The sequence below is a fragment of the Stegodyphus dumicola genome, chromosome X1, assembly GCF_044657685.1.
Source record: "Stegodyphus dumicola isolate Sdum_Otavi_A_Nest chromosome X1, ASM4465768v1".
Taxonomy (NCBI): Eukaryota; Metazoa; Arthropoda; class Arachnida; order Araneae; family Eresidae; genus Stegodyphus; species Stegodyphus dumicola.
In genome coordinates this window covers 21,355,815-21,371,607 of record NC_140780.1, presented here as the reverse complement: position 1 = coordinate 21,371,607, position 15,793 = coordinate 21,355,815, and the positions used below count along the sequence as shown (strand labels likewise).

Sequence of the window (15,793 nt, the reverse complement as noted above, 5' to 3'; positions counted from 1 at the left end):
TCCGTGTTGACTCCCAAGAGGTTGATGAAATTTTAATGTGGGGTCTATGATGTCGAGTGGAGGCTGATAGCCGAAGCGTCGGCAACTGATTGGCATAATCAAGATCCCACTGATTGGAAAAATATATTAAGAAAATAGATCATTAATTGTTTATTTATGTAAAGTTTTTGCCATGCAAATCAGCCAAGACTTATTTGAATAACATGGGTACTGTAAAGTTTGGAATTTGAAAGTCCTCCTGGTAAAATATTCCAAAATTAAAATTTTTACGGAGCACACATCATTGACTTTCACGCTTCCTACCTGGTTGGAGCAGGCTTTAATCAGGTCAATGACATCCAATGGAAAGCAAGAAAAAGGCTGAATGTTTCTGAAGGAGGTGATTTAAGAATTAAGTTAAGCAGTTTTATGTCAACTATTAAAAACATTGCATCATTATATCAAGCAGAGCCATTAATTAAAATGAAATTTTGGGCAATAAGAATCTGTTATTTTGTGTCTGAAAACTTGTTTACATTTGCAAAGGTAAAATTAATAATAATACGGTTAGTAACAAACATAACTATTTTTTTTCAAACCTTTGTTCACGTTTTAGATTAATTGCTATCTTTAAGCTATTTATACGTAATCATTTGTATTATGATTATACTGTGCGCTATATATTATAGAATAAAATGTAAGAGGGTCGATGAAAAAAAACCATTCTTTAAAAAGAAAAGAGTCAAAGCAAGTAAAGGACTGGGAATCCGTGATTTAAAGTAAATTAAGAAGTATAATCATTTTTATATCACAAAAGTCAAGTCAGACTAAGAGAGGGGAAGAGCATTATATATTATTGAAATTAATCTGGCGAAGCAGGGAACAGATTGCTTTGAAAATATTTCTGATGCGAAAAGATTGTCTTAGTTATTTTCTTTAAAAATGCTGTTTGTTTCCTCGCTCTAAAATAACATCTTTCCACATATTAACGTTGATCGTGAGAAAATTCGCATTTTTAAATTACATATGTGGAAGTCAGCGTAGGTCCCAGATGAAAAACGATGTCTGTGTTTAGGCGCTACCCACAAGAATTCTCCCACAACATAATTTTCTACAGCACGCAAGTTTTAGGTTTTTAATATTTTTTTCTTCTGCTCAGCTCTGTAGCTTTGATATTAAATATTTACATATATTCACCAATTAAGGTTTATTCTAACTCGAACGTTTATTATAATCCGACAACTAAAACGCTACGATGAATATTCCTCTACAAAAATTATTTAATTACTGCAATTTTTAAGGTTTTGTATTAACGAAGCACATGTGGATCTTTTCTCAAGTAAAGCACCTAAAGTTGTAGTTAGATGCTTTTAGTTTGCGTGTTTAAATTTCAATGCTATATTTGCTAATACTGGCCTTCATATTTTCTCATACATGCTCAATGATTTTTTCTTACGTACCGGCTTAGTTCAGAATGAGTGAAAGGCACATTATTACATATATGTCTAGGGATTTTAATGCTTATTTCACTTTTCAAGGTAAGTAATTTGCGATTATTTGCTGCGTCTGTATCACTAAAGAAAATAGTGATTAGAAAATGGTTTTCAATTAAATCAAATTTATCGATGTCTTTTAATAAGAAGACTTACAGTGAAAAAAAACTGAATTTCATTCAGTTATCGAGTAATTAATTGCAGATCTATGTAAAAGTCATCTTATACTTTTGTCTGTCTAGTTCACAAACATATCTCATTTGCATATATTATTTATCATTTTGAGATTGTATACATAATTGGGTGATCTGCAGATTATATTTTTAACTCGCAACATAAGCTGTTATTTATAGCAAGTACATTATGCAATGCAATTATAAATGCATATTAATATTTTTAAATGTGTTATTGGACTTTTTGATTTGCTTAATTTAGGTTGACTTTGAGAACCGCTATACAAACTCTGAAAAGAATAATTAAAATAAAATTTTCAAACCAAATGAATGTTTGAAAGTAAACATTTCGCATCCAAGATGCATCTTGGATCTCAATCAATGTATAAAATTTGCAGTCTTATAGGCATTCAGTTCCTGTTCAGGGGACTCATACACATTAAAACACTTAAGATCTTCGAATATGTGACTGTACAAGAATTGGGATATTTTATTTATTTTAAAAGCAATTACTTTCAACTTTTTTATACACTACATAATATAGCTGCTTTCTCAACTACTAACCATAAAGTTTGTGTTGCCACAAATATTTTTATAATTTAATCTGCTTTGTGACAAAATGTTTTATGCGTTCACGTAATGTTTCCACCTTGCGCGCATGATATTTTAAAAATGGCTGATGGTACATACTTGAAATTTGATGGAATTCTTTATATGGGTATTGTGTTCTAACTGAACCAAAAATCTGATGAATATTTTAATATTAAAAAACTTTATGCACTAAAACATTACAGATTTTTTAAATAAAATACATTTTATAAACTCAACTCCAAATAAAATAAAATTTTAACATGAAATGTTTATAATTTTTGGTTCGCAGTAGTTTCCAAATGTTATAAAAGCTATATATTATATATGAAATTAAATTATGCAACAGAATGTTTTAAATTATGCGCGCAAGTTGGAAACATGACGTGAACTCGTAAAACATTTTGTCACAAAGCAGATTAAATTATAAAAATATTTGTGCAATACAAACTTTATGGTTAGTAGTTCAATACGCAGCTATATTATGTAGTCAGCTGTAAAATATTGGAAGTAATTGCTTTTAAAATATATAAGTTACCCCAATTCTTGCAACAGTCACATATTCAAAGATCTTAAGGGTTTTAAGGTGTATGAGTCCCCTTAAAGACCCAGATAAGACAGCTGAACACTGGCAGTTCTACTTTTAGTCTAACCCCGACGAATACGTCAACAGGAATCAGTTTTTCATAAGCATGTCATCAACCAACGTATCCCTTCTCTTAACCACATAAACTCTTGTGTGTTTTGCTAATCGAATAAAATACACAGGTATTCCTATTCGAATAGTTTCAAGGACTATAGGAAGGTAGTGATCCATTATACTTTATAGTATTTTATGTTAATTGCCCTATTATTATGATTTCAAAATTTATCATACATCTTCTTTTCGTAGTTCTCAATAAAATTTAAATTATTCGTTGAGTATTAGAGGTGAGGGTTTGAATGCTTTTTCAAAAATAAGTCTAAGTCGCAGAACCAAGTTGCCAGGGCTCTTCAGATTTGGCAACTTTTTTGTAATTTTAGCTATTTTGCTTTAACAGTGCAGAATTAATTACTTGAGTTAGCTTAAGTGGACTAGTCTGGATGTAGTCCCAGACTACGTTTCTTAAATTTTAATTTCAATTTATGCCATGTTTAACACTCGTAAGTGGCGGAATTTCTTTCTGTAATACAAGTAGCGCCTTTGTTTCAATTTCAAGAGTTAATAAAATTGTTATTTTAACCTTCGTAAGAATCTGTCATTTGGTTTCATACTAGAGCAGTAATTCATTTGTCAGTCTAATACAGCCTAAAAGACACTGACTTATGATTCTGTATAAGCAGAACCCTATACCTGGTACCCTATAATGTCGCGAACCAAGTAAGGAGAATTATAAATCTAATGTATTTAAAGCTGCGCTTCTTAGAGTATTCCCCATGGTTAATCATAAGGGAAAATTAGAGACAGAACTATATGGTAAAGGCCAAAGAGTTAACTTATTTTACTTTAAGATAAGTCCATGTTTAAGAACATTCTAGTACTTCCATGTTCTGGGAACTATCTGTCGCCCACTCATAAAATGGGCTCTCAAATTTCAAGAATATAATTAAACATACCCTGGTGAAGAAAAATGGTGTGGAGGATGCTATATGAAGCTATATTAAGAGGGGAAATAATTATAATTTACTATGCTTACTTAAAAAATTTTAGATTCACGAGAAATAATTATTTTAGAACTGCAAAGAGACCTCTAATTTAAAAATATTTACGCTTATTTGAAAGATCTCGATCGCCTTGAGCATCATGACATAACGGGAATAAAAAAGAGGCCCACCAAGTATGAAGTCTTTGATAGCCTTCTATTCGAGAGGAACAAAGAATGAATTATGACCGGTTAAAACTCCCAGGAACTTTAATATTTAGTATTTTACATGAATTGCATAATGCGTCATACTAAAGCTATCTTGGAATATCTTGGAAAACAGTACAGAGGCTAAGGGAAGCTGTTTATTTTCCACAACTACAAAAATTTGTAACTGACTATGGCAAATCCTGTAATACTTGCCAATTAATTCTCGATATTAATTATATTCCGGCAGTGTACCTGAATAGCATATGTTTCCTGAAGGAATCGTAGAGTTGATGTTTAGGACTTTATTCACGTAAAATAAAATCAGTTATTAGGAAAAAAAAATTAGAATCAGTTACTTTTTCGTGCCGTTGATCATTTTTCGAAGCGAATAGAAATAATTTCTCTTAAAAAAGCGTCAACGAAAATTCTTGCAGATGCGTTTTTAAATAAATTTATATTAAAATACAGGGCTACTATAAAAGTAATCTGAGATAATGGTCAGCACTTTGTAAACAAATTTTTGAGGAAATATGTACAGGAATTTTCATAAAGTGTTTTAAAATCCTGCCTTATCGACCACAATTAAATACCGCACAGGGAGTAAATAGAAATATAGTTAAAATTATACGCAGTTATGCAAGAAATTACCATCAACACTGGTATAGCTGCGTTAATGGACTTTGTGATTGTGGAGATTTTGAGAGAAAAATGCTATGCACTAAACTTCGCTAGGCACGATAACGCAAATAAAACGCCAGTTGAATTATTTCTTGGTAGAAAGCTGATCATGCTGCTCAATATTTTTTTTTCTTTTAAACATTTTGGAAATATATAAGATAACAGACATTCAGATATGGTCTGTGGAAAACAGAAATTTCATAATTTTAAGAAAAAGTGTGAAGCAGATGAGAAATAATATTAAAAAATAAACATTTACGTTTTCGTACACTGGGAGGACTAATGAGAAAATTAGGTAACACATTCTGATTCCTCTTTTTAAACGAAAATATCAGAGATGCAGTTTTGTACTTAAAAGAAAGAATGGTAAATTGTTAAGAGCGAACGTGGACCAGATAAAAATATTATAAATGGGCTGACATACCGGCTAGAAGAGCTGTATTACGGAGATCCCATGGTCGAAGCAGAGAAAGGCTTGTCGAAGAGGATGGTTGATTCAACAGCGGCGTCCTAGTCGCAGGAAGGGCGACAGTAAAGATACGTAGATGACGGTGGGTTAAGGAAATCTGATGACTACCAGTGGTGAGCGGAAACATGTCCCTCGTTTTCCACTATCTCCCGCAGGGTCCCTAAAGACGTCCCATCAGAAGTTAATTGAGAAATTGCAATTATATTTTCCAAGCCTGCAGATGTGTTGTTGGTACAGAGGATATATATCTGATACACAATAAAAGGAAAGATTCCAAGAATGAGAAAAGAGAGAAAAGGCCCAAGGTTAGATGATGCATCAAAAAGGAAAGGTGCAGAGATGGGAGGGCCAAGAAGAAAGAAAAGAATAATGACTACACCAGAAGTTCAAAGCAAAATCCAAGGCCGCCTGAGATACAGTGAGATACAGCGACCACCTGAATAACAAAGAAACGTAGCTTGGAAGATGGTCAAAATAAAAACGTCCCAGTGAAGAGTATTCGCAGAAAACGTCCATTGATGGGGAAAGGGATGAACATTTATGTAGAAACCTTTTCTACAGATGACTGCCGAAAGATGAACCATTGTAAAGAAAATTTAAATGAATCAGTAATCAGAAAGCACAGATAGTCTGTAGATGATAGGGTGAAGATCATAAACCGCAAAGTAACCTTCCAAAGAAGAAGACAGAATCACCACAATACATCGGAGGTCGAAGGAAGCATCAAGGATCGAATAGAGAAACTAAAGAGGCAGAGAGGTAACCAGGCTCAGCTCAGCACACGAACTCCTATGAATAGAACGGTAATTTATCCTACGTGGAGCGAATCTGCAGAAAACAGGACGGCTGACTTCCATAAAACAAAAGATAAGTGAAATTTACTTTATTTCATCAAGTAGCAGTTTAGTTTGTGCATGTAGTAATATGTGTACGAAATCGGTAGTTCACTTTTATTTTACTTCAAGCGATACTAAGTTAAATATAGCTAAGAAGCATTATTTCTTTATTTATTCATCTACTTTTGTGATGTTTATGTGTTAAACATCATTATGTTGCTTTAGTTCAAAAGACTGGACTGTAAATAGCAGAAAATGATGTGAATTCAAATCAAATAATATCAAATATTGTAAGCGTATATGCAGTAATTGAAAGAGTAATTATCAGAGTCAACGGTAATTGAAAGAACTGGTGTACCAAAATAAAGTAGAAAATCTGCTGAATATCTTGTTATTTCTTCTGCCTTCTTAGCGAGCCTTCGTGGAGTAGTGGTCAGCACACTGAACCGGCATTTCAGAGGTCCGTGGTTCGATTCCCGGCGAAGGCGGTTGCTAGGTTTTCATCTCACCGGCCTCTAAAAAATCCTAATGTCTCTACAAACTACAGAAGTTTTTTGCTAGTGCTGAGGAAAAATGAAAAGCATATATTTACAATATTAAGAATGTTGTTTTTGCAGCCACGGCTATAAATGTTAAGCAGAATAAAATAAAAAATATTATTATTAATTAATAAGGTAATAGTCTAAAATTTTTCGGATTGAGTGGATTTAAATTTGGATTTATATTTTTATTTGAATTAGCATTATTCCTGAGAGAAAAGTTGCAACGTTGTTAATTTTAAACACCTAAAGGCAAATGTAACCAGTTGCTAAGAAGAAGAGAATTATGATTAATTTAATGTAACTGTGAACATGCTTAGTTTTTAAAACTTGATTCAATGAAAAGGAATGTTAATATAATTTATCCCACAGGGAGTCCACAGATCTGCATTTATCTCCAAATCCTTTCACACATTTAGTTCTCTTTTGAATAAGATAAAGGAATTTAATAAGTATTACGAAGCTTAAATTTATGATAGGAAATGTCTGAAAATTATTCGCTATTTATTTCAGCATTCCTAAGACTCCATTCAATTGTAAACATCTTGAATTTGTTTAATTTTGAATTCATTTCTTCTCAGTCATATAAATGGAGTGAAAGGTATTGGAAATAACTCTTTGTGGGAATGATTAAGCTTAGTGAAATGAGCAGTTCGAAAGCATGATTAATTCACATACACATATATATATGTATTTAATTAAAGTTTAATTAATTCAGTTAACTGCAAATTTCATAACAATTTCTGAAAGATTTCTCTATTTTTTTCTTTCTTTTTATCGCTTTAAAAATAAATTCTCATTCAATTTCCAGTACCTATTTCTTCTCTAGGATTTAACACTTAAAATTTCAAAAGAATTCAGATATTCGTAGAATAATTTTAGTTTTCCAATTTTTAGGAATTTTAATCGAATTATTAACTCAAAATTTGTTATTGTTATTACAGCGTTAACAATAAACATAACTGTTTGCTTTATATAATTAATTGAGTTAACTGCAAATTTCATAACAATTTCTGAAAGAAATCAATTTTCAAATTTCATAACAATTTCTGAAAGAAATCAATTTTCAAATTTCATAACAATTTCTGAAATTATGATTTTCAATACAATATGTAATATATTGTATTGAAAATCATCACAATTTACAATGACTTCTTAGAAAAGATGTAATGTTAGTCCTTTATAAGAATAAGGTGCTTACGTAAAACAAACTCAAAACTGAGTTTTAGACTTGCAGAATATTTACCAACAAATATGTATTTATTTATCAGAATTTCAAATCCAATTAATTTCATCTCCTAAGTCGACTACAAATTTTATAAATATGGAAAGTTTATTTTGTTCAGAGACTTAATTTAATGTAGTTTTCTTAGCAAATACGTAAGCGGCACAAGTAACAACATGTAAAATGTTCTCTTTTACGGGTCTTTCTGCATAGATGTCTAAGTATCATAAGGTAAAGTATAATATCCTGTGGGTAAAAGCGGAATACAATCTTTAACTTAGGTTAATATGATCTTGAGTTTCATGAACTGTGAGTTAGCTTTTTACTGGTCATTTCCTGAGATCCTAAATATGACATAATAAAACCGAAATCAAAACAAAAAATAAGCAAAAATTAATAGTTTCTAATTTTTAGAGAATGCGAAGCAATACTCGATATCTAACATCTTTGAATAATAGGAAAATCAGTTACTCATTAGTATTGCATGAGAAACCACTCGGTATAATTTCAAAAGGAGGTTCAGAAAAAATAAAGAGTTTTATTTGGCCGCATTTGAAGCGGTAAAAGCACGACAAATGTAACTTGATGTGTGCAAACCAATGCGAGTTCATATTACTGCACATATAGGCTATTTTCGCACTCTTTCGTGAACAAGAAATGGAAAATAGAAATAGTTTCACTAATGCTAAGCGATTAGTCTTAAAACTGATTGTCAACATGTAAAAATCGGATAAAACATCAATTTTCTGATCATAATTAATCTTTCTACGTTTTATGCAAATAAAATTTGTTTTACTACTGTAACTTTATATTGAGTTATGGACACTAACATATCAAACTGAAATATTTTGTTGCAATAAATGCCAATTAATTTGTGTTCATCCTCTGCCATAAATCTATATATTTTGTTCTATAATAAAGCAGATTTCTCCTGATACTTTCTGATTAAAGTTACTTTCTGACATTATTCGTTCCATCCTTGCGTAGGAGCACAAATAGTTTATTTAATCGTCGTTTACCTGAGATGAGAAAATGGGTTTTAATTGTGTTCACTATTTGCAAAAAATAAAAACATTTAAAGCTTTGTTACGAAATGCGATTCAGTTTAACTATATTTTGCAAACCTTAATATTTAAGAAGAATATGAATCGAGAAAAAAAAAGAAATTGCAATTGCGTAATTACAATGCATGTAATTTTAGAAAATATTCAGAAGTATTCCCTAACAACTAGCAGAATGATCAGTTTAGAATACTTTATTCTTCAGTTAAGGTACGTGTAAGATCAACAATATACTATTTAAATGCAGCTGTTATACTGTAGTTTCTCGACAGAAGCCAGTCATCACTGTAATTAATGAGGCGTGCGCGTAGGACGTGCTTTAGCAAACGTAGTAGGAGGAAGGATGCATGGAATTCTCCGTCTTCAGGGAGTCAGAATACTCCGAAATTCTTGTATAACAGCATCAAAGCTTTATCACAAATCCAAGAATTTCTCCATGTAGCTGAGATTTCGCACATAATATAGAAACCTCTAAAAAATTGTTTCATTCGAAATCATAGCAGTATTTTATGAAAAGATAGATGCCTACCCAACAGATATCTACCCAAAATCTTTATTGATTAATTACAAATATGAATTAACATATCAGTATAAAATTATCACAGTATTTAGAATCGTAATTACTTAAGCTTCAGTACTTAATAATATCAGCATCAAAGCTTTATCACAAATCCAAGAATTTCTCCATGTAGCTGAGATTTCACACATAATATAGAAACCTCTAAAAAATTGTTTCATTCGAAATCATAGCAGTATTTTATGAAAAGATAGATGCCTACCCAACAGATATCTACCCAAAATCTTTATTGATTAATTACAAATATGAATTAACATATCAGTATAAAATTATCACAGTATTTAGAATCGTAATTACTTAAGCTTCAGTACTTAAGATTATCAGCTTCAGTACTTAACATTCAAAGAAACTGTTAGCTATCTAGATCCCTCTGATAATGCAATAAAATTCACGAGTGGCCAACTGACTTCTATATTCACTGTCACAGATATTTATTTTATAGTGGAGGATAAGGATGAATTAATCTAGATTAATAAATCCAAACTGCGACTTAGAACGATGGAAAAGCAAGTTATTACTTTCAAGTCCCTACTCTTTTTTTTCCCTTAAAGGTAGCAAGTGCAAGTTTTCGAAATGTTAGACTTTGTACTTAAGGAAAAGGTAAATATAGAAACATGTGTTAAAAGATGCTGCAATGATATCATTCTTCAAAAACTGAAAGCAATGATAAATAAAGTATTCAAGAAAATGCTATACTATAATTTCAAATATTTATTATATCACAACACATGTTTCAGTTTAGTTTCGCAGGAAGTTTACATTTAATTTAATTTTATATGTTTTCTAAAACATATAAAATTAAATTTTCAGTTTAAAAAAAATATTTTTTATTTTCCTACTAATTAGCTTATAATTACCGCATTCAATGCGGAAGATTTGTAATACTTTAATTTTGCTTTTAATTCCGTTTTCTAAACATATAAAAATACTAAATAAAAGTGAATTTTTGGTTTTGTATTCTTACAGCATTTATTCTTATATATTTGAATAGAATTTATCAACATTCTTATATTTGTAAAATTACAGAATATCTGAACAATAATAATAATTATTTTTTAAATATTTTTCAGATGAAATATTTATTTAAGAGTAATTGCTCTGCATCCAATTTTTTTCTGTCTCCCTCATAGCTACTGAAAGAAAGATAGAAGAATGAGAAGGTTGGATTTGTGAGATTTTCATGGTGTTATTATTTAGTGTAGGAGGCTAATATTCATTCATTAGAACACAGCCCGTCTTTAACTGAAGACTTGATTTCACTGAACTGAATATTGAATTCAACTGAAGACGTGAATTCTTTGACAACAGGAGCAAAATTTTACAATAACTTAATTTATATCTTAAAGTTCCATTGAAAATCTACTTTTCAACGTATTTAAGCATTTGTCAAGGCGTGGTACAAGTTTTTCGATGCCTTCTGCAAAGAAATACCATCCAATGTCCGATAACCATTGTTGGGCTGCAGCTTTCACTTCGACATCCGAATGGTACCGTGGCTTCGAAAGTTCTTGTTTCATGAGACCAAACACATGGAAGTTAAAAGTTGAAAGATCTGGGCTATAAGGTGGGAGATTCCACACTTCCCACCTAAACGTTTTCAGAAGGTCACAAGTTTGTTTTGCTGCATGCGGTCTTGCATTGCTATGCAGAAGCACAATGCCGTTCGACAATTTACCTGGCCGTCGAATTTTAAGTGATTGTCGCAATCGGTTTAGTATTTCACAATAAGAAGATGCATTAATTGTGGCAGCCTTCGGTATGAACCACGCCTTCTCTGTCGAAAAACAGCGTCATCATCACCTTTCCTGCAGATGTAACAATTCGACACTTTGTTCGTGTCGGGGAACTGCAATGTTTCTACTAGAGAGAGCTCCTTTTCGTTTCAGGTGAGAAGTGGTGAATCCAAGTTTCATCTCTAGTCACAATTTTGTCCAAAAACTCATTTCCTTCCGTTTTCTAACGTTGCAGAAATGCAGATGCACTTTCAAAACGCTTTCCTTTAGGTTCCTGCGTCAATAGACGTGGCACCCACGTAAAGTTCGAACGTAAAGTTCGAGCATAAACTTTACGAAATTTAAGGTGATCGACAATAATTTTATGCACACTTTGAAGAGAAATATCCAGTTCATTTAAGATATCCTCTGTTTTCAAGAATGCATTCATTCATTCATTCAGGCGAGTAGCGATTTCCGAATTTATTGCAGTTGATGGTCTTCCCTCGCGCTCAGCGTCGTCAGTATCTGTACGTCCATTCTCAAACATGTTGCACCATTTCTCGATAGCTTGACGTGACATTGCATTTTCACCATACACTTCATGCAACTGCCCATAAATTTCAGTGCAGTTGCACCTTTTTTCCCACAAAAAACGAATCACTGCACGCATTTCCAATTTGGACGCTATTTGCAGCTGTCGAGACATGTTTGCGACTTTTTATCAAAAAAACTAAACTTGCATCGGGGAAGCCTCTACGTCACGCGATAAAGGTACATATCTGAAGTGTTGCCACATAGTGTTATCCGAATAATCTTAGACGGAACATATTTACGCTGTAGTGCAACAAACTTTCTGACTGACCTACGTATATCTATATCTCTCTATCTATCTATAGCTATATCTATATATAAAAGCATATTGCTCAAATGGTCTTCACGACTTTGCTGGCACATACACACTCTTCGTTGAAATTTTCCAAGACCGCTTTGCATAGATGTGGCTGAATTTTATTGATACAGCGTTCAATTTATTCCTTCAAGGTATGGGCGGTGCTAGGGTTGTTGACATCGATCTGAGATTTAAAAGAATTCGAAAGAAAAATGCCCAACGGCGTAAAATCCATGATCTGGGCCGGCCAACTCTGATTACTAAAACTGTAAATTACACGACAAAGAAATGACTCTTGCAGTAATTGAAACCACATGTCGTCTACATCCTTATCGTCCAATTTACGCACAAAAATCTTGATTATCATGTCGTGATACCTAGCACCATTAACTTCTACTGCCTGACCATATTTTGGAACAAGAATGATCTGGTGATGCCTTCAATGAGCCTCATTGCTGAAGATGATTTTGTTCGAAAGTCACGTTTTTGTTCCATAATCAATTCGACGAACTGTTTTCGTCTTGCGTAGTTCTTGAGTCAAATGAACTTTGTAAGCAAGAAGATGCAAATCTTTCGGGAGAATACTACTCTGTGAAAAGCTTCTACAAATGCCCAGTTCTTGACTACAGTGCCGAATTAAGTTACCTGGGCTCTCAAAAAACATTCACACGAACTGCTACAATATTTTGGGTTGAATGACTTGTTAAAGGATGGCCATTTTATTTAAGATCACTGATTGATCGAGTCTGCCTAATTTTTTTTTTATTCGCTTCACAGTTGATGGAGTTATACCACTATTCTAATTATATTTTGTACTAAAATTGTGAATTGTAGCTGGAAAAGCTTCATTATTCTTAAAATATTCCTAAAACAAAACGCGTTGTTTTATAGTGGAACACTCCATTTTTAATAACTCTGAACTCTCAGCTGTCATACTGGTCCTTTTTTATCGTTGACAACACTTAGTTAATTTATTCGGGATTCCTTCTTTGATCAATGTGTCATAAATAGGCGCCGAGTAGAGCATAATTCTTCTCTGTGCAGTATTCAGTACTCCAAGCCATAATCACAACTAATTAGGTTAACATGTCTGACATATAGATTGTCTTTCTTTGATGTGCAAGAGGACAGAAGACTACATTTCTACTGACCAGCTTCACATAAATTTTCAGTTTAAAATTTTTTGTTGCCCATACGTTCCTAAGGCAACCGTTTTCAACTGAAAACTTTCAACTTGTTCGGCAGTTCGGATATAATATTTTACGTGAGCACGAAATTCTAAAATTTGCATTCAAAATTAAAATATTTTGGGCCTTTTATCACTTTTGGATTCAAAACTGAATTTATGTTGAATCGCTGTTATTGGAAGGCTAATTACAGAAACTAAGTATTTAAATGCATATATTTATATACGAAAGTAATAAGCAGTAACATTTTATGCAGAAACTGTAACACAGTGTGATTATCGATCACGTGTGAGTCATAAATATAAATATTTCGTGCCGCACAAGAAATACAGCTGAGACATTAATTCAATCAATAGCAAATTTTTAATCTGTCTTAGTTTGAACAAGGATGAGATCATAATGTGTCTTTTTCTGTGTGGCTCTCTGCGAATAACGCTGAAAACTGAAACTTTAATTAAAAATAGTATGTTCAAATAAAATCTTGGAATAAGCAACATAGTAAAGCTGCAATCAGTATGGTGGTAATAACGATTAACAAAATGAATAAATTCATAATCTTTTCGGAACAGGAGAAACTAATTAATGTAAAGTAATAAGTAGAACAAAGAACAATATAAAAGAACGAAACAAATAAAAAATAATTGTTACGTTTCGTGTAGTATCTGTTCAGTTGGTTGGTGCCACAAGAAAATGTAGCATATCGGTCATGCTTCTGAGTTACACAAGGATCAATAATAAAAGACGAAAAGTTCGTTACTATTAATAAATTAAGCAAAATGTAATAGTTAAGTTGTTAAGGTACGTTGGTCCAATCCCTAGAAGGTTGTACATGAGAGTAACGCTTTATTCGAACGAAAGAAAGTAAAACAAAACGTCCATTCTCGAGGCTAAAATATTATTTGCAGAAAAATGTAGTAAAGGAAGGGGAAACAATTTAATTTGCATTCAGCTATCCATCATGTTGAATATTGGATGGTCGAAAGTCATTCATGACTTAACATGCTTAACTTTGGTAGGGGTAATGAGACTTCGTTTGCATTATGTCAGTTAACTATTACGTTTGTAGTTAAAAGAAAAAAAGATAGGAAAACAAGAAGAAAAGGGAGCGAGAAGATTTTAGCCTTAAGCACATCTACTAGAATTTCAGTTAAATTTGTTTTATTATTTTAACTATATCTTCCCGAGGTAGCTAACTCTCTAATTTGATTTTTGATTTTGAGCTTTCCTTTAATAATCTTCTGTAAATTAGGTTAGCTCCGTAATTTATTACCGTCTTCCTTCTGTATTTATTTTTTCAGCTTTGTAACTCAAAATTTTGCTTCAAATTCTTTTTCATCTGTTAGTTTACACTGAAGTGACAAAAGTCAGGGGATACCTCCTAATATTTTGTCAGTCCTCCTTTTGCCTGGCGAAGTGCAGCAACTCGACGTGGCATGGACTCAACAAGTCGTTGGAAGTCCCCTGCAGAAATATTGAGCCATGCTGCCTCTATAGACGTCCATAATTCTGAAAGTGTTGACGGTGCAGGGTTTTGACCATGAACTGACCTCTCGATGATGTCCCATAAATGTTCGAGGAATTCATGTCGGGCGATCTAGGTGGCTAGATCATTCGCTAGAATTGTCCAGAATGTTCTTCTAACCAATCGCGAACAATTGTGGCCCGGTGACATGGCGCATTGTCATTCATAAAAATCCCATCGTTGTTTGAGTACGTGAAGTCCATGAATGTCTGTAAGTGACCTCCAAGTAGCTGAAGGTATCCATTTCCAGTCAATGATAGGTTCAGTTTCACCAGAGGACCGAGCACATGTCATATAAAAACAGCCCAGACCATTAGGTAACCACCACCAGCTTGAACAGTGCCTTGTTGACAACTTGGGTCCATGGCTTCGTGGGGTCTGCGCCACACTTGAACCCTACCATCAGCTCTTAACAACTGAAATCGTGACTCATCTGACCAAGCCACGGTTTTCCATTCGTTTAGGGTCCAACCGATATGCTCACGAGCCCACGAGAGTCGCTGCAGGCGATGTCGTGCTGTCAGTAAAGGCACTCGAGTCGGTCTTCTGCTGGCATAGCCCAAGAAAGACAAATTTCGCCGCACTGTCCTATCAAACACGTCCCTCGTACGGTCCACATTGATTTCTGCGGTTATTTGACGCAGTGTTGCTTGTCTGTGAATATTGACAACTCTACGCAGACGTCGCTGGTCTCGGTCGTTAAGTGCAAGTGGTCGGCCACTGCACTGTCCATGGTGGGATGTTATGCCTGAAATTAGATACTCTCGGCCCACTCTTGACACTGTGGATCTCGGAATGTTGAATTCCCTAACGATATCCGAAATGGAATGACCCATGCGTCTAGCTACAACTACCATTCCGCGTTCAAAGTCTGTTAATTCTCGTCGTGCGGCCATAATCACGTCAAAGCCTCTTCACATGAATAACTTGAACACAAATGAAAGCCCTGCCAAAGCACTTCGCATTTATACATTTTCTACGCGATACTACTGCCATCTGTATATTTGCATATTACTATCCCATGACTTTT

The 15,793-nt window shown here is 33.4% G+C and overlaps 1 non-coding gene across 1 annotated transcript; it reads left to right on the top strand.

Moving 5' to 3' along the window:
* Positions 1-6,463: 6,463 nt before the first annotated feature.
* On the top strand, positions 6,464-6,536 carry TRNAA-GGC (transfer RNA alanine (anticodon GGC)). Its single transcript has one exon. It is a non-coding gene; the product is annotated as a tRNA-Ala (tRNA).
* The last annotated feature ends 9,257 nt before the right edge of the window (positions 6,537-15,793 follow it).